Raw genomic sequence first — 18,162 nt, 5'->3', positions numbered from 1 at the left:
GGAGGATCACCTGAGCCCAGGAGATCAAGGCTGCAGTGACCTGTGATTGCACTACTGCATTCCAGTTTGAACAACGGAGTGAGACCCTGTCTAAAAATACATACATACATACAAAAATACATAAATAAATAAATTGGGAATAGGATTTTCTTTTTCTATATATTTTCCGCTAATATAAATGCAAACCCAAACATTATAAAAGCAAATATGTACGTTTTTATTTGTGTGTTTTCTCTTCCTCCTCTTTCTGCTCCTCCTCCTTATTCTTTTTTTAGTGAGTTGTAGTAAAAGTAGCAGAAAGTGTGCTTAAATAGAGAATCATAATCTGTAGAATGTGAAGTCACAAAAATTCTTTGTTGACACTTGGCTAATAATAATAGCAATAATAATAAACAGCTTTAAAGTGCCCTGTCAATGTCCCTACATGACACTTACACGTGGACTGAGCAATTGGTTTTGCTTTATAGCTATGTCCTGAGGGGCCTCCATAAAAAATGAAGCAAAAAGAAAGACACAAAAGAGAAGAAGAAAGGAAATGTCATTTACCCCCTACTTAGTGTATGCAGACCCTGTGCCAGATATGTTATATACCTGAATTCATCTGTTCTCCTCAAGGCCCTATGAATGGGTGCTAGTGTCCCAGTGATGGTGAGGAAGGAGATGATGGTGGTGGTGGTGGTAGTGGTGGTAACGATTACCATTTTTGAGGCTCTCTGTGAGCTAGGCACTATACTCTCTTCATTCAACCTGTATTCATTCAACAAATGTTTGTTCAGTGCCCATACTGTGTGCTAGGCACTATTCTAGGCACTTGAGATATATCAATGTACAAAACATACCAAAATTCTTGCTCCTATGAAGCTACATTTGGGGGTGAAAATGTCACTAGAGACTCCTAGATAATACACATATAAATAGGGAACTGAGAGAATATGTTAGAAAGAGATACGTGCTATGGAAAAATAATAGATCAGATCACAGCAGGTCAGGATTGTGGCATGGGGTTCAGGATGCAATTTTTAATCAAGTGGTGGTAGTAGCCCTGACTGAGAAGGTGATACCTGAAGCAGCTAAAGAGTTTGGCCGGCCAGCGGGTGGCTCATGCCTGTAATCCCAGCACTTTGGGAGGCCGAAGTGGGAGGATCATGAGGTCAGGAGTTCGAGACCAGCCTGGCCAACACAGTAAAACCCCATCTCTAATAAAAATACAAAAATTAGCCGAGCATGGTGGTGCACACCTGTAGTCCCAGCTACTCGGGAAGCTGAGGCAGTAGAATCGTTTGAACCCCGGAGGTGGAGGTTGCGATGAGCTGTTGTATTGAAATAATATTCTACCTTACGTGTATCATTTAGTGTGATCATTTTCTGAAATTCCTATAATTCTCATTTTACAAGCAAGAGGCCGAAGGGTAGAAAAATCAAGTAATCTTTGAGTAAGTGGTAGAGCTAGGAATCAAACCGAAACCAAGAATTGTCTGAATTCTAAGCCTGAGCTCATTTTATGACTGCCTTGAAAGAACAAGTTCTAGGTTCCCATTAGTTCATGACAACCAAAATATATGTTTCAGACATAGGAAGAAGCAGCATGTTCTATCTGGTTTAATAGATGGAGGGGAACAAAAATAATAAATTAATGGACTAACTTAGCAAATGAGTAATGAGTTCCTCCTATGTTTGTAGACACCGTGCTAAGTATTGGAGGTGCAAACTCACCCCTTAGATAGCTTATAGTTTAAGAGGTGAAAGATAGATATTCACAAATATGTATGATAAAGTATTATTGAAACAATTTTAAAAGAATCTATAAGCTCCAGTGGGGGCCAAAATAAAAGTGATCAATTCTAAGATGGAGGGGATGGACTGTGGTATGTGACTCTTTGCAGTAGGGAAAACTTTTTCTCTCATCTGATGTCTTGTATTGCCTAGTTCACAGTCTCATAGTTTAGTTCAAGTGGCTTAAGAAGATCTTGTTTTTCTCTTGAGGTGCTTTGCAGGAAAAAAATGTAAGACTTTCTCACTTGAAGCATCCTCTGTGGGTCTTACCACTTTGCCATCTTGCTGCGTTGGTGAGTCCTCTGGTGCAATCCTTCCAAAAGCCCCTGCCAATCATCAGGGAGGGAGCGTTGGGAAATGAAGACATGGTCTATGGGCACCGAGCCTATCCTGGGTCAGAATTCCTGATTCTACAATTTACTAAACTGTATAACACTTGGAAATCCTTGTACCCTCCTCATCTGTAACTCAGGCATAAAAATACCACTTCATAGCATTGTGTTAAATAAGACAGCCAAGACAAGATGAGCCTGACTCATAACAATTGCCTGAGGAGTGTGAGCTCTTTGTAGGATTATTTTAGTGACATTATCTTCTCACATCAGAATTTGTGGCAGTGCTGAACTGGTCATTGCTTCGGTCAACATTTATAGCTATCCCTCCCTTGGAAGAGGAACTCCAGAAGGCTGGCTGCTGGCTTTATTTATTATTCCTGCTGGAAGGGAGGAGGACAGAAGGCTGGGGAATCACAAGCCCCTTGCTGGGACTTCACCTCAGCTGGTTCCATCAGTAGCCTCACCCCAGGGATTACATAAATATTTTGTGTTCCCAGAACCTCGCTCTGGGCACTGTCCCAAGAGAGCTCAGTGTTTAGAATGCTGTGTCCTCAGCAGTCTGGCTTCAGACTTTATTAGTTAAGAGAAACTGCAGCAGACAGGAGCCCTCTTTTGAGTGTTTCTAGGGAGATAATGAGCCCATCACCATCACAATCATCAGTAAGCATTGGCTTAACATGTCCTATCTCCAGGACAGTTTGCTAGATGCAAAAATGATTCCATCCTTGGGGTCAGCCTAGTGTCACTTACTTCCGCTCCACTCTGGTCACACTACTTAATATTTGATGGCCCTTTGACATGAGACAGTAAGGACAGGCATCAGCCCTCAGTATTGGAGATGACTGCTCCCTGATATAGTCAACCACCAAATTCATGGCCTTGAGGATGAGGCAGAACCCAGACTGCTCAGCAGAACTCATAAACTCCCCTACAAAGAGTGTTTTTGTGATTTCCTGGGACACACCTGGAAAAGCAGAGTCATGGCCCACACAGGTGGGGGGACCTGCAGAGGGGGGTCTTCTGTAAACATAAACATGCATAGACTATTCCTATGGGGCCTGGAGCTCCTGGTCTAAAGCCTGGAGTAGGGAAAAGGAGAGCAAGAGAGACAGGTAAGTGAGTAAATACAAGGCAATGGGATATTTGCAGTAACAGAAAATAATGTACAAAACACTCAGCACAAGTGGCAGTTTATCTTGATTCCAAAAGGGCCTAAAATTCCTATTTATAGGAATATAGCTTGGTGGGACCTAGAAAATAAGTAGACCCCTGATGCTTTTTAAAAAAATTGCCAAATTGCAAAACCCTGCAAGGGCAATGATTAAGCCTATTTGACTTGTTTTATATCATAACTGTCATGGAGTTGAAAGCATGTGAATATTGAATATGGTGGAATTCCTACAATAGTAAAGAAAGGGACATTTGCAGGCAGTTTTGGGTGACTACTGGCACAGGGTGTGAAGTATGGACTAATTGGTTGAGTGCTGACTAGGATAAAGTCATCTCTCCATTCTCCATAATAATCTTCACCCATCTTGATTAGGTGATTTGGGCTAAATCAATTAAATGTTGGGCTTCGGCCTGTCCACAAAGTTGGAATTTGGCAGCCTATCCTCCCTTACAGAAGCACCAAGGAGCTGATAGTCTTAGAAAGGTGCTTTGTGTTTCCAGAAAGAAAGTTGTTTGAACATCTGAGGTCTTATCATTTGCGTGGTGTGACTCAATAAAGGCATCATTATACTTGGGGAAGAAAACCAGAGTTGAGACACGTGAGATGGGAGAATGTGTTCAAGCATGTCAGAAATAGACGAGAGGGTCATTGTCAGAAAATAAACCCCTGGAGCAAGCGTGGCATTGGAACGCATACCTAGAATGGAGGAATACTCAGGCAATCTTCTCTTTCGACCCGTCTGGGCTCATGTGTCTAATTCCAGGAGCTACAACTGAGAAGGGCAGTCAAATTTGGACAGGCTTCAGAGGAAAGTTGACGAGTTGATTGAAGGGCTGGAAAATCATACCTATGAGAGAAGGTTAAAGGAGATGGGTCTAGCACCAATGAACAGTGTGACTTTAGACAAGTCACTTAGGCTTTGAGGAGCTCTGTCCACTCATCTGTAAAATGAGGACAGTGACCTGGCAAAGCACTCAGGTCCTCCCAGGTCTCACAGTATTTTTACAGTCCAGGAGGAGAGGAAGCCAGACAGTAATTTGTCATTCATTTAAATTATATGCCTGTTACAAATCTCTGTCTTCCTTACAGGAGATATAGTAAGAGTAAAAAGGCTGGGACTGTAGGTATAGCTACTTTGCTGAAGACAAAGCAATGCCATAGAAGGCTTTCCGCAATTAAACAGAGCAGAATTCAGAAAAATAAACGTAGCTAACCTTCAAAGTTTTTGTTAAAATTACATTTTGGTTCTCATGCTTCAGAAATTAGAAGCCAACCCTCCCACCTGGAGCCCCTTCCCCTTGTCCTATCCATGCTGGCATAAGACCTTCTTGTTTCCTCCTCTTGGGTCGGGTGGGATGGGAATAATTTATCTGCTCTCAAAAGAGATGCCGGTAATTTGTATGTGCATGCATGGATTACAGGTCATCCCAGGACACTCAATCCATTTAAAAGCAGAAGAGAAACACCTACAAAAAAGTCCCACCCTTTCAATACTGTTAGGCCATTCAGCAGAGGCTGCCTGCCAGCTGCAGTCAGTTTGTATCCAAGAAGCCCAATAAGGTGATCTGCCTCTCGTGGTCCTTGCCCTAATCCCTCCATGCTCCACTTCTATTTGGAGGAGCCAAAGATTGGGAGCAAGAATAGATGAAAAGCAGAACAATCTGAGGCAATAGTTGGAAAACAGAACCCTAGGGCCTATGACTCCCATTCCTCACTGCCAGGTTCAAAGGCACAGGGTCATGTTACATGGAATATGAAAACCTAGGATCATGGCCTTGCTGATTTCACCAGCAAGGCTAACACTCAACATCCAAACGTCCACCTTCTAGTAGTGCTCTTACTCTGAACTGATGGTTTTCAACCTTGGCTGCATATTGCAATCACCTGAGGAGCATTTTTAAAATACCAATGCCCCAGCCCCATCTGCGGGGAATTAAATCTCTTGAGCAAGTGGGTTCCAGAAGGAATTGCCTTACATATTGACTGTGCCATGAACCACTATATTCTTCCAGTGGCAAATTAACTTAAAACACACAAAACATCAGGAGAATCACAAAGGAAGAAAAAAAAACCTAGCTTATAATACCATGTCCCTAACATATAATACACTCCTGTAAGGAAAATGGATGTGCTGCAGTCAAGAATAGGCCAAGGCAGACATCTGGTCCAGCATGACTCGGAAAGTTTGGAGTGCAGGTGCACAACTCCACACGTTATGTAACCATGTCATGTGAGGCTCGTTATGTAACCACTCTACTTGAGGCACATTAGGTGATCACCCACGTGAGCTCGAGCTTGGCTCAGAGCCACTATTGACTGTAAAAGGTCTAACTACCCTGCTGACATTGTACATACGGCTTGTGCCCACAGCTTGTTTGTGCCCATGGCTCGATCATGCCCAGAGAGACAGTAAAAACCATGTCGAAACTCTATGATTCCTTGAGTGTTTTTCCAGCTACCTGCCACTGGTCCACCCACTCCCCTCGGACCTCAGCTTGGGCTGAAATCTGACACTTGCCATGACAATTGGTGTCATGAACAGGATCCCAGAGTGAGTGAGCTTTTTGTCCCCACAGCTTCCACGTCAGCCATGTGGCCACAGCATGGGTTGTGGTACCCTGTGACAGCTGTGCTGTGAGGATGGGCTCCAGTGGAGACCTGAGCGGTGGTAGATGGGTCCCCCCTGAGCATGGAGAAGGCACTGAAGCATCTGGAAGCACAGAACACCAAGAAGGAGTGAGCCTTTACTGGCAGAGTTGGATGGGTGTTTTTGACTATGCTACACAACCAGTACCTGAGGGATGCAGCATGGGTAAGGGCCCTCCAGGCACAGGTGGGGTGCCTGGAGGCCCAACTACATAGCTCAGAAAAAGAATTAGATGCTGCTGTGAATGGGGCAGGCAGGGTGCCTGAAGGCCTGGCTACAGAGCTTGGAAATGGAATTAGAGGCTGCTGTGAATGCAGGACTGGGTCCGTCGTCTCAGCTGGAGATCCCCACTTGATCTAAGTCTGCACCATAAAGAAGGGGACGCTGCCTCGCCCACAGGGGGCCCCCCACACAGGAGAAAAGGAGGCCCCAATGAGTGACGTGGTCACAGATGTGGAGAGATATTTGATTTTGGCCTGGATAGACTGAGAGAAAATTGATAAGCAGCCCAATGAAGTACTCTTAACTTTGTGGAGACAGTTGTCTTCAGAGCAGCAATTCCAGAAAATGCCCAAGGGGAAGGACATTGCTGTGTGACCCAGTCACACCCCGGTGCTTCAGCTCAAAGACCACTTGCTGCAGCCAGGTAGAAATGTAGAGCCTTTTCTCTTTGATTAGGGAACTGGCCGAGGTGCCTGGCTTGGGGGGACACTGGACGACCAGAGGCCACATGTGGAATTGCCAATCTACCGGTCCCCTACCAGTGTACAGCAAGTGCTGGGCTGGTAGACACCAGCGCAGATACATTCTGGGGGGATATTTTACATGGCTTGGCAGCTGTGCCATCTATCACCAACCTGATGGACCACTTGACAGAACTGGGACAGTACCACTATGTCGTGGACTTGGCTAATGCATTCTTTTGCAGAAAGCCGGGAAGTTTGCCTTCATGGGAGGGTGACAATGGACTTTCACAGTGTTGCTGCAGGGCTATGTGCATAGCCCTACCGTATGTCACGGTCTTGTTGGTGATATTATGCTAACCTGTGATTCTCTTGCAGATTTAGAAGCAGTAATGCTCCCCTTGTCTAGAATTAAGATGATGACCCTGAGACAGCCTTTCTAGCAGCTAAGTGGGCTATTCAACAGTCACAAGCCCTATGGGTAATTAACCAGGGGCACCCATTTAAACTCGATGTGCATGTGACCACAGATAGTTTTGGCTGGGGCCTATAGCAGCACTTGGAGCACTTGAGAACACCAGTAGGCTTTTGGTCCCAAATAAGGAAAGGAACTGAACTCCAGTATTCATTGATAGGAAAGCAGTTAGTAATTGCATATGTTGCCCTTCAGGCTCACGAGAGCGTGGCAGGACAGGCTACAGTCATCAACTTACCTGATAGTGGGACAGATGCATTCATGGATAATAACTCCCTGGACTGGGAAAGCAGTTAGCAACTGTATAGGCTGCCCTTCAGTCTCATGAGACTGTGGCAGGACAAGCTATAGTCGTCGTGCAGATGACTTACCTGATAGTGGATGGGTGCATTCATGGATAATAGTTAATGACCCCCTGGACTGGGATGGCACAGACATCCACTTTAGCAAAGTGGAGTGCCTACTTGGAGCAGCAGAGTACACTGAGTACAAGTCCCTTTGCAGCAGAGTTGCAAGAGGTCTTGGGACCTGTGGTCCTAATGCAAGATAAGGCCATGGGGCCTGAGGCACCCCTAGACCCTGAGCCTTCACCATCTAAGGAAAGTCGTCCCCCCATTCCCAATGGTGCATGGTACACAGATGGGTCTAGCCGAGGTGCTGCTGCTGCCTGGACCGGACCACTATTGCAGTCCAACCTAGTACTGCCACCATATGGTTTGAAACTGGGTGTGGGCAAAGTAGCCAATGGGCTGAACTTACAGCAATATGAATGAAGATCACCAAGGAAGTGACACCTATGACAATCTGCACCGATACCTGGGCAGTTTATTGAGGCTTAACCTTGTGGTTAACCTTGAGATTAACATTTGAGTTAGTGGGCTGGGGAAGGCAGACCCACCCTTAATCTGGCAGGTACCATTTAATCAGCTGCCAGCGAATGTAAAGTAGGCAGAAAAATGTGAAAAGTCTACACTGGCCAGGCCTTCCAGCCTATATCTTTCTCCCATGCTGGTTGCTTCTTGCTGTTGAACACTGGACTCCAAGTTCTTCAGTTTTGAGATTCAGTCTGGCTCTCCTTGATCCTCAAGCTTACAGACAGCCTATTGTGGGATCTTGTGATCATGTAAGTTAATACTTAATAAACTCCCATATATATCCTATTAATTCTGTCCCTCTAGAGAACTCTGACTCATACAGTAGGGAAATAAAAACCTGGCTTAGTGTATAAAGCAACATTGGGGTAACATCACCATGGGGTGGTTGCCTGCTATAACCTGGAGTTGTTGCTCCCTGTATTACTGCTGTGGCCTCTGGTTACACAATTCCACCCTGTGGGTGCGTCTCCCTACTAGAAAACTCCCTTAGCCTAGGGGGTGGGATGTAAAGCCTATGTGTTGAACCTGTGTGTCTGGGGCCTGTGTGCCCAGATCCTATGTATAAGGTCTATGTGTCAGACCAGCGTCCAAGGCCTATGTCTCCCTCAGCCTAGGGGATACAGTGTAAGAAAAATGGATGTGCTGCAGTCAAGAATAGGCCAAGGTAGATATCCAGTACAGCATGACTCAGCAAGTTTGGAGCACAGGCACACAACTCCACAAGTTATGTAACTATGCCATGTGAGCACATTAGATGATCACTCACATGAGCTGGTGCTTGGCTCGGAGCCACTATTGTCTCTAAAAGGTGTAACTACCCTGATGATGTTGTACATACGGCTTGCACCCATGGTTTGTTTGCACCCACAGCTCACTTGCACCCAGAGGGAGAGGAAAAGCCATGTTGAAACTGTCTACGATTCCTTGAGTGTTCTTCCAGCTACCTGCCACTTGTCCACTAACTCCCAATGGACCTCAGTTAGAACCTAAGAACTCCTTAAGAAATTCTCTTCTTGTGGAGATGCTGTTTCTTCACTCCTATGTTAAGCATTCTTTTATGCAGTATCCATTGATTACCTGATCTATATGAAGAATATCTACCCTCAATGAGTTGTCTGTAAAAAAATTTAGTGGCAGATTAATGTTGATATCCACCTATTGTTGCTGTTTCTCCCAACCATTGTGATTCTGTCATAGTGCTTGGCACTTAGTAGAAGCTCAGTATGTTTTTGATAACTGATGGACAATCTTTGACATTGCCCCTGAAAATTTCAGCCCACCACATGCTTAGATGGTATTAAGGAAATATATTCAGAATTTAGAATGGTGGTAGCAGTAAATCAATGTTTCACATTCATAGGGGCTACTGGCGGTAGGATGGGTTTACAGAATTTCATTTCCATCTACAGTTTTCCTGCCCTATTTCATCTGTCAGGCAAAGGGTTCACATTTGTATTCTCTCTGCAGGATGTTTTCACCTTGTCTGCATATTCATCATTAAATAGTTCAAGATCAATTGTAGAGTAGATAAATAGTGAAACAGTGAAAATCTCTTTCAGAGTTTATGGCAAATTTGAGAGCTGGTTTCTTTGATTCCAGTTATACCTGGGTTATTGTTGCTGTTTAGCGTTCCTTTGCAGTTCCCCTGTAGGTGCTGGGTGATGGATGGGGCAGGAATGCAATTTATCAAAGCATTGTGCTGCCAAACAGATTGCAAGACACATAATGCCACTCATCAGTACCCACTTACAAACCTGTTTCTCACTCCTATTCATCTTGTTCAAGCTTCTGCCTCTACCTGAAAGGCTTCACTCACAACCACCTTCTTCATTCACTTCTGGCCATTTTAGGTTACCTCCTTCAGAAAATCTTCCTTGGGACCTTGCAGTCCTGATGGTATCCACTGTTTCTCCCTATGACCATACCTACCATTTGAATTTGAACTTATTAAGGAAGAGAGCCTTACTATAGGGAGACGGAGGAGTCAAAGAAAGACCCACAGTTCCAGCCTGGTGACTTCTGTAGCAAGGAAGATAGACTTTTCTGTTCATTAGGGGAGAGGGAGAAAACATTTTTTCTCAGAACATGTTTGGATGGTGGCTAGACAATTATATATTGAGTTTATATTTTGATCAAAAATGTATTAAGTGTCTATAAACTGCTAAGTGCTGTGAATTCGGAAATGAGTAAGCTTATAGTGACTCCCTCTTCCTTTGGAATGCCTTGTGGTCATCCTCAGCTCTCCAGGCCTTCCCTGACATCCTAGGGCTTCACCTCCTCACCTCCCCCTTGCAACACAGTGCTGGCCTCTCACTTCCCTCCCCTGTTTTTAGTCTCTTTTCTCCAACCAATTTTGCAATCAGTGTTTACACTAATCTTCATAAAGGGAAAGGCTTGCTCTCGCCTTGCACTTGCACTTGCTCAAGAATCTATAATGGCTCCCTGTTAGTTTTCTTTTTTTTCCTTAAAGGCCTTTTTGTTTTGTTTTGTGTTCTGTGTTTGTTTTTCTTAAAATGCCTTTCCTAAAATGCTTCATTGGCTGACCGCATCCAAACTATTTAACTTAAATCTACCTATTACTTTCCTTCTTGCCCCATCTACCCAACACAGATTGTTCACTCCAGTTTAGCTGGCTATTTCCCTTCCTATCCCATCAGCCTGCCCAATTCCCTCCCACTTTCCTCATTGCGTATGCCAGCATGTGGCTTTGTTCAGCTCCTCACTCAGCAGACAATGCCCTCCTCTCTATGCTATGCCAGATTTTCTGCCTGTCCTCAAGGCTTATCCCAACGCCATCTCTTCCAGGACTTCTACCCCACCACTGCAACGCCCACTTGCCTCTTCTTTCCTCGGTTTTCTTCTGCACTATAAGCTGGTACCATGACTCCTTATGTTTCCTTAAAAGTTGCATACTCCTGAGACAACATATACTATTTCTTTCGTATTCTTCACTTTGCCTATCATATCTTATCCAGCAAACATGTTGATGCTCATCATCTCTTAAGAAAGAAAACCACTTTGGGAGGCCGAGGCACGTGGATCGCAAGGTCAGGAGATCGAGACCATCCTGGCTAACATAGCGAAACCCTGTCTCTACTAAAAAATACAAAAAATTAGCCAGGCGTGGTGGCGGGTGCCTGTAGTCTCAGCTACTTGGGAGGCTGAGGTGGGAGAATGGCGTGAACCTTGGAGGTGGAGCTTGCAGTGAGCAGAGATCGTGCCATTGCATTCCAGCCTGGGTGACAGAGCGAGACTCCATCTCAAAAAAAAAAAAAAAAAGAAAGAAAGAAAGAAAACATACCTTATTCACTATAATAGATAGGGTTGTTATAAAAGGCCAGTTTGAAAGGGTATAAAACACTGAGAAACAAGCTCTGAATTCATGTAGGAAAAATAAAATTAGGCCATGTAAAAGAAGAATCATGTATATGATAACTTTGATATACTTAAGATACTTGTCAGAGCAATTATCTTGATAATGCTATCAGTAATAAGAACAGTAAACTATAACCATTATTTCAATGTAATTCAACACACATGAGAGCATTTAATGAGAATGTACCATGTGGTAGCCTTGGGACTTGGCAGAGGACCTCAAAAGGTAATAAACTATAAGCAGAAAATAACTATATCAGGTAGTTATATTTGGGTAATATCAGGTAATTATATATGGATAATATTATAATAGTGATAGCATTTTTAAAAATTTACTTTGGCTTATAGTATATGGAATGACTCATGAAATCTGGACCTTGATAGAGGATGCAGGATTTTTGAAAGGGAGAGGTAGGACCTTATAGGGTACTGGGGATGAAAGGAAGGGTAGAATAGAGTGATAGTGCTCAGTGGAACAAATTGCATAGAATTTGAAAGTATGGATTATTTCAGACAATCATCAGTTATATGATATTTAGTTGGAACATGAGGTATTGGGAAAAGGGAAAGAGTATCAGAAAATATGAAGGGTTAGAAAGGTTCATTGGTGCCAGATTGTATAGGCCTGAGGGTTTGAACATTTTACATAAGAAAAAAAGAAACTATTGAAAGTTCTTGAGAAAGTCCTGACTGCAAATTCTTCAAAATTTTGCAGGATAATTCTCTTTAGGAAGTTGGTGAAGTAAAAACTTGGCCTAAGGCAATGAATTTCCTTTCTGTTTGAAACGCTAGACTTGAAAGAAATATGTCAAATAAAACTGAACAGTGTTGAACATCTCAGATATCCAGGAGTTTGTTCTCTAACGTGTAGAACTTTGTTGAAATGTATAATATTTGTATGTTCTCACCATTGTCATACAAGCAAATGGCATGCTTTTGAGAATGTAGATCTCCTCAGATGTTTCCTGGCTAGTACAGGATGTATTTTCATTTGGAAGGTTGGCTGTCTGGAGCCCTAACTTGGGTTCACTTGCACCTTGCAGGGTTGAAATGATTTTAGGTGAAAGGTGACCACCATCTTTAACAGGAACAGTTCTTTCCACTTTTAGCAAGAGTGCCCACTAATGTAAAAGTAAATCAGGGAGGCTAAAATCAAAAGGAATTAATTGTCACCAACAATTCCATTTGCATTTATTTATTCATAATTAATATTTACTGGAAGTGGCAGCTTATTTTCTCTGGATCATTAAAATGTGCTCATCTGAGACATAAACAAAGCCAGCAATGCCCAGGAATCAACTGGAACAATTCAGTTAGTGATAATTGCATCACAGCTCCCCTGTAGCATCTCGCAAAGGTTCATTTGATTACAGTTACTAATGGCAATCCTGGCAAATGGAGGTTATTTATTAGACTAGTGGTTCTTGGGTTTCTACCCTTAGACAGATTTGAGGGGGAAAGGACACTGCTCTGCAACTGCTCTCCCTCAAAAACATTTCAACACCTTGCCTAAACTGGTGAGAATACAGTAATATAATAGTGGTAAAATGGTTAGAAATTGATTTTGCCTTATAGTTCATGGAGTTGACTCATGGCATCAGGGCCTTGATAAAAGATGCCGGATTTTGACAAGGAGAGAGAAAACATTGCAGGGTATTGAGGAATGAGGGAAAAGGTAGAGTAATAATGGTAAGAGAAGCAAATTGCCTGGGATTTGAAAGCATGGGATGAAATAAGCAGTTATTTATATGTCTAGAAAATGTATTATTACTGTCCAATTTTAAGCACGAATGCTTTAAACTTTAAGGAACTGGTCTTACCTGAGTCCCATAAATTATATTTTGAGAGCCATTTATCAGATAATTGATAAATGAAAACAAAATCAAACAACTCATATGAGGCAAGAAAGAGAGCTGAAGGAATGGGTAAAAGACAGTCAAGAGCATGTTTCGGAGAGTGCCAGCCCCCAAAGGCTGGGCTTGTGGTTCCTCTTAGAGATGAACAATCTTGAATCTTCTATTTCAGATTCTTGGCCAGAAACACCTTATCTTAGAGTCCCTCAAGTTCAGACCTGACCTAAGACATGTTATTTCTCTACAACCACTGAGTCTGTTAGTGTTGTACACATATTAAATGCTCAATGGTTTGCTGAACAAATCTTCATAGATACTTCAACTTACATATTTAAAGAAAGCTGAACCTGAATGAAGAGATCTCTATGTCTGGATAAGGTCCGTGGTTTGTTTCCAAAGGGGGCAAAAGTTGGATGCAGCCAGAGATTCTTTGTTGATTTGTTCATAGTTATCTATTTTTTGAAGGTTGGTTTGTTTATTGTACTATGTTTTTTATAAAGCTGAATTGATTGCAAAGGTAAAATAAGAATTTCTTTTCCCAGGGCTATATTCATTCTTCCCAACTGAGGTGGAAAATTCCAGTTATAGTTTTAGCAGTACTTGAACCATCTTCTCCCTAATATAATGCTTCTAGGGAACATGGGGAAATTCTTAAGCCTGGGTAGCCAATATGAAAGATCCAGAAAGAATCAAGTATAATGAGAATGTCTGAAAGAATTTGTTCTCTCAAGCAAACTGGTCTATCAGAAGGACTAATAGCTTAGGCCTATTTTGCTCACCATTTTAGAGGGGCTACTTAATCTCCTAGTGCCTGAGCTTCCTTGTCTGTAAGATAGGAATAACAGGCCAGGCATGGTGGCTCACACCTGTAATCCCAGCACTTTGAGAGGCCGAGGGGATGGATCACTTGAGGCCAGGAGTTCCAGACCAGCCTGGCCAACATGGTAAAACCCTGTCTCTACTAAAAATACAATAATTAGCGAGGCGGGGTGGCACATGCCTGTAATCCCAGCTACTCAGGAGGGAGACTGAGGCAGAATAGCTTGAACCTGGGAGGCGGAGGTTGCAGTGAACTGAGATCACACCACTGCACTCCAGCCTGGGTGACAGAGCGAGACAAAAAATAAAAATAAAATAATAATAATAACAATAATAATAAAGAGTATTGTGAGGATTCAACGAGTTACACATGTAAATACTTGGAAGAGTGCCTGGAACATAGTAAATTTTTGATTAATGCTAGTTTTCATTATTTTTCTTAACCTCATTTTTTCTGAACTTGTAAAATACATTTACATAATAGCAGTCACCTCTCCTTGGGGATTTAGAAATAGTACCCACTATTTATTGAGCATTTATTATGTTCCAGTCCTCCGGCACATGTATACTTTGATCCTCACACTAATCCTATGAGAAAGTTATTATCATCAGTTTCAGTCAAGAAACTGAGGATCAGAGAAATAACTTGGCCATACCTAATAAGCAATGGAGCGGGGATTTGAACTCCCACCCTACTGGGTTAGTTCTCTAAGATCCTAAAGAAACTGCTTTGTATCCCAACATGAAACTGAACTCAGTTAAAAATAAGCACACGGGCTAAAGACCTCTTTTCCCTGACTTATCTCTCATAGCATAGATTGCTTGGTGCCTCTCAGAGAATTTCCGCTTAACACCCTGAGATTAGTTGGCCTTGTGGCTCTGATCAGTGGAGGTCTGTTTAACTCAAGTCACATGTGGGTATTTTCACTCCAATCATAACGTCAGTTCTAAATCTGTTGGTATGTCACAAAGGCACAAGTTAAAACCCAGGAAAGAACTTGAGCTGTTACTGTTCCCAAGTAGAAACATCCTTAGCAGCTTATCTGAACAGAAGGCCAATCTAAAACCTTGGAGGTTTGCCCAGCCCCGGTTTCCTGTCTAACTGAAAGCAGAGAGCCCAGACACAGAGCCAAGAAGTTCACGCTTGTGGGATCAGCAACCTAAATTTGAGAATTTGGATCAGTAAGACCAACTGCAGCCTGCAGCCAGAGCCGTGCTGGAGTCATGGGCCCGATGGTCCCAAGAGTGCAAGGAAAAACTTATGAGATGACTAAGGTAATTGTTAGGAATGAAATCAAAATACAACTAGGCAAACCAACTTCCCAACTGGCAGAGGAGAGATAAATCTCCCTGGGATTATTTTTATAGATTATTCTGCTATCTTTGGCTTCCAGAAATGATTTTTTGCTGTGTAATGCTGGTACTGACATGTACCGAGCACTTACCACATTTGTGATACTGTGCTAAACACTCTACACACTTCAGTCATGAGTGATTACAACTCAGGTATATGGACATGATTGAAAAGACTGGTACACAGCGTCAGAATTTCCATAGAGGATGTCATTTTAGCAGAATCTTTACTAAAATGAGCCACCCCTGTCCTTAGAGCTATATCACCTCACCTGGCTACCCTGTTTTCTAGCACAAGATCACCTTGAGTCAAGATGTTCAGTTTTGTTGTCACTGTGCCATGGCCATGACTGTGGGAATAACCCCATCTGCTTACCTTGGGAGGTGGAAACTTGACGAACCCAAGGTCCTTCCCCAGATACTTCCCAGTGATGCCTCCTGCTCTGGCTACCCTAAACCTACAGTCAAACTGTGTCTCTCTGCAGCTGAAAACCCCCCTTAATTGCAGTAAACAGGATAACATCTGTGGGAAGAAAGGGAACTATCTCTTCACATGTTGTTTTCTTAGGGGGGAAGCTTTCCTGGATAACCCACAAGAGACTTCATGTCTCATTGGCCAGCATTTGATCATGTACCCGTTTCTAAATCTATCAGTCACAGGAATGTGACTGCCATGTTTATCTTGGACTAATTGGGATCTGTCCCTAAGCCAGGGATAGGGTCAACTTCCCCAGAATCAAGTGAGTAGAGGTAGATCCCCGAATAAATCAGAGTTAAGAAGGAAGGGCTGGTGAGACTAGACACGGTAGAGCAGCCATCAGTGTCCGACGCAGGCCTCCGTATTTCACACAGGTAGTTTCCCTCCCTCCCACCTCATGCCCCAAATGAAGTCTTATTTTTCCTTAAGTACTGCTACTCTAGGTCTGGGTCTTGCTGTTCCCCCAAAAGAAATATCCCTCTTCATATTCCCAACCACTCTCGTAGCTACCTTTATTACAACATTTACATATTTTTTCACACCTATCTTCTTTTACACATCTCTCCTAGTTAGACTATGAGATCATGGAGACCATGTGTTATTCATTTTTTAAATTTCCAGTACCTAGCATAATTCCTGGCATAAAGCAGGTGCCCAATAAATGTTGGATTGATATGATTTGTTAATTTAGTTTATGAAAGTCTATTTCAGCATTACTTAGAATTGGATAGAACAAGTTTGGTTTTAAAAGTGGCAGAAAAAGGCGGATGATAATATTGTTCATAATCAATTTTTAACCTGCCTAATTCAAAAAAAAAAAGGATGTAAGGGAGCAGGGGTGCTGTGTGTAATGTGCTGTGCTTAATGTTGCTTTTCTTTTATTTCCCACAGCACACAGGACACGGTGGGGATGCAGCAACTTGGACCTCATCTGCCTGTGCTCTAATTCAAAGACAAATATGTTTCCCAACTTGCCCAAGGCTCTGGCAGGGAAAACCAGATCCCCGAACTCAGGTCGTTCTAGTGCAGCAATAACCAGCTGGGTTTTCAGCAACTTGGATGGAGCCATCTGTTTTCCCAGCCCACATAAAAATATGCACAAGAAGGGTGCAAATCAGCAAGTCCGCAGCTTCCAGAGGCCCCAGCTGGGATGCGCCCTCCCTTTGCGGACTAATGAAAGGTAAATCCAGTGTCAAAAGACAGAGGGCCAGCAGCAAGACTAAGGAGCTAAGTGAGTCCAGACTGGTCCCTTTTCTGCCTTTGCCTGAAATAGAGCCCATCTGGCTCCCTGGCCACTGTGCTTGTGTGAAGGGCACTGCAGTGCATGCTGAGTGCCCGGAAAATTACCAGAGGTCTCCCGCCTCTCTCTCTGGGGGCACCAGGAACTGGCCACATAGAAACTCTCTTCTCTGATGCTCTGCGTTCCTCTGACTGCCTGGTCAACCCTTAAGCTTTCACATAATGAGCCTGGTGAGCCCAGGTGGTCAGGAATAGAGGGGCTTTTTGTGTCTTGGTCTTAGAGAAGGGAGCCCCTCAGATTTTCCTGCATACTCCCCCTTCCTTTCCTACCACTCCACATCACAGAAGGGAATTTAGAGTCGTCTTGGCTCTCCAGCTAAGACAGAGGACAGTAGATTCCACATGAAAAGCCAAATTAAATGGGGGTGCTGTTACCCAGCCACCCCAGGTGCAGATGGCTTTTGGCAGCCCAGTACTGGGCGGTGATTGAGAAGAGTCTGTCTCAAAGTCATTACAGTTAATTGTCACAGAGTTACAGACTCATCTGCAGGCAAAGAGCCAGCTCAAAATCCCCAGGGAATTTTCAGATGGATTAATAAACAAAATGGCATATGTGTAAAGCAGCTGATTCTCTACAAAGAAATGATGGTATTATTTCTTTACTCTTCATTCCTGGACCGAGGAATATTTTACAGTCTCTTTCACATCTTGAAAGGCATTTGTCCAATAGGGATCTGAGTCAGGGGAAAGTATTTTCTTCCTTGTTTTTATCTAGTAGCACAGACACTTTCACCATGGGGTTAGTGCATTTTTCATGGCTCCTGGTTCATCTCAGAAAAATGCACATCAACCCGGCCATCCTGTTGACTAAGTGGCGTTCACTGAGCCAATATTCCACGTAGAAGCACTGATGCGGTCTTAACAGTGGTAGAGTAAATGGCATCACCACCTGTCTACATACGTAAAACAGGTGCACAGTTGGGAGCTGGAGCCATAGCCTCATTGATATCATAGACAGAAACAGGATCTGTTCAATAGCACTGGTACTGAGGAGAAAAGCAGCACAGTACTGGATCCTGCACATCA

At 43.2% G+C, this 18,162-nt stretch overlaps 1 long non-coding RNA gene across 3 annotated transcripts in view; it reads left to right on the top strand.

Moving 5' to 3' along the window:
• Window positions 1–17,645, top strand: part of LOC131381868 (uncharacterized) — a 93,390-nt gene extending 75,745 nt beyond the window's left edge. For 2 of the 3 annotated variants that reach the window (XR_009210892.1, XR_009210891.1), the window contains exon 4: window positions 16,729–17,645. This is a non-coding gene — a long non-coding RNA (uncharacterized LOC131381868). Of the gene's footprint in view, window positions 1–5,855; window positions 6,092–13,359; window positions 13,439–16,728 lie in introns of those variants that run through there. The other variant, XR_009210894.1, reaches the window with a different exon arrangement.
• The last annotated feature ends 517 nt before the right edge of the window (window positions 17,646–18,162 follow it).

This window comes from Hylobates moloch, unplaced genomic scaffold (genome assembly GCF_009828535.3).
Source record: "Hylobates moloch isolate HMO894 unplaced genomic scaffold, HMol_V3 SCAFFOLD_18, whole genome shotgun sequence".
In the NCBI taxonomy this organism is placed as follows: domain Eukaryota; kingdom Metazoa; phylum Chordata; class Mammalia; order Primates; family Hylobatidae; genus Hylobates; species Hylobates moloch.
The sequence above is the reverse complement of the archived record's forward strand: the minus strand, read 5'-3'. Positions and strand labels throughout refer to the sequence as shown.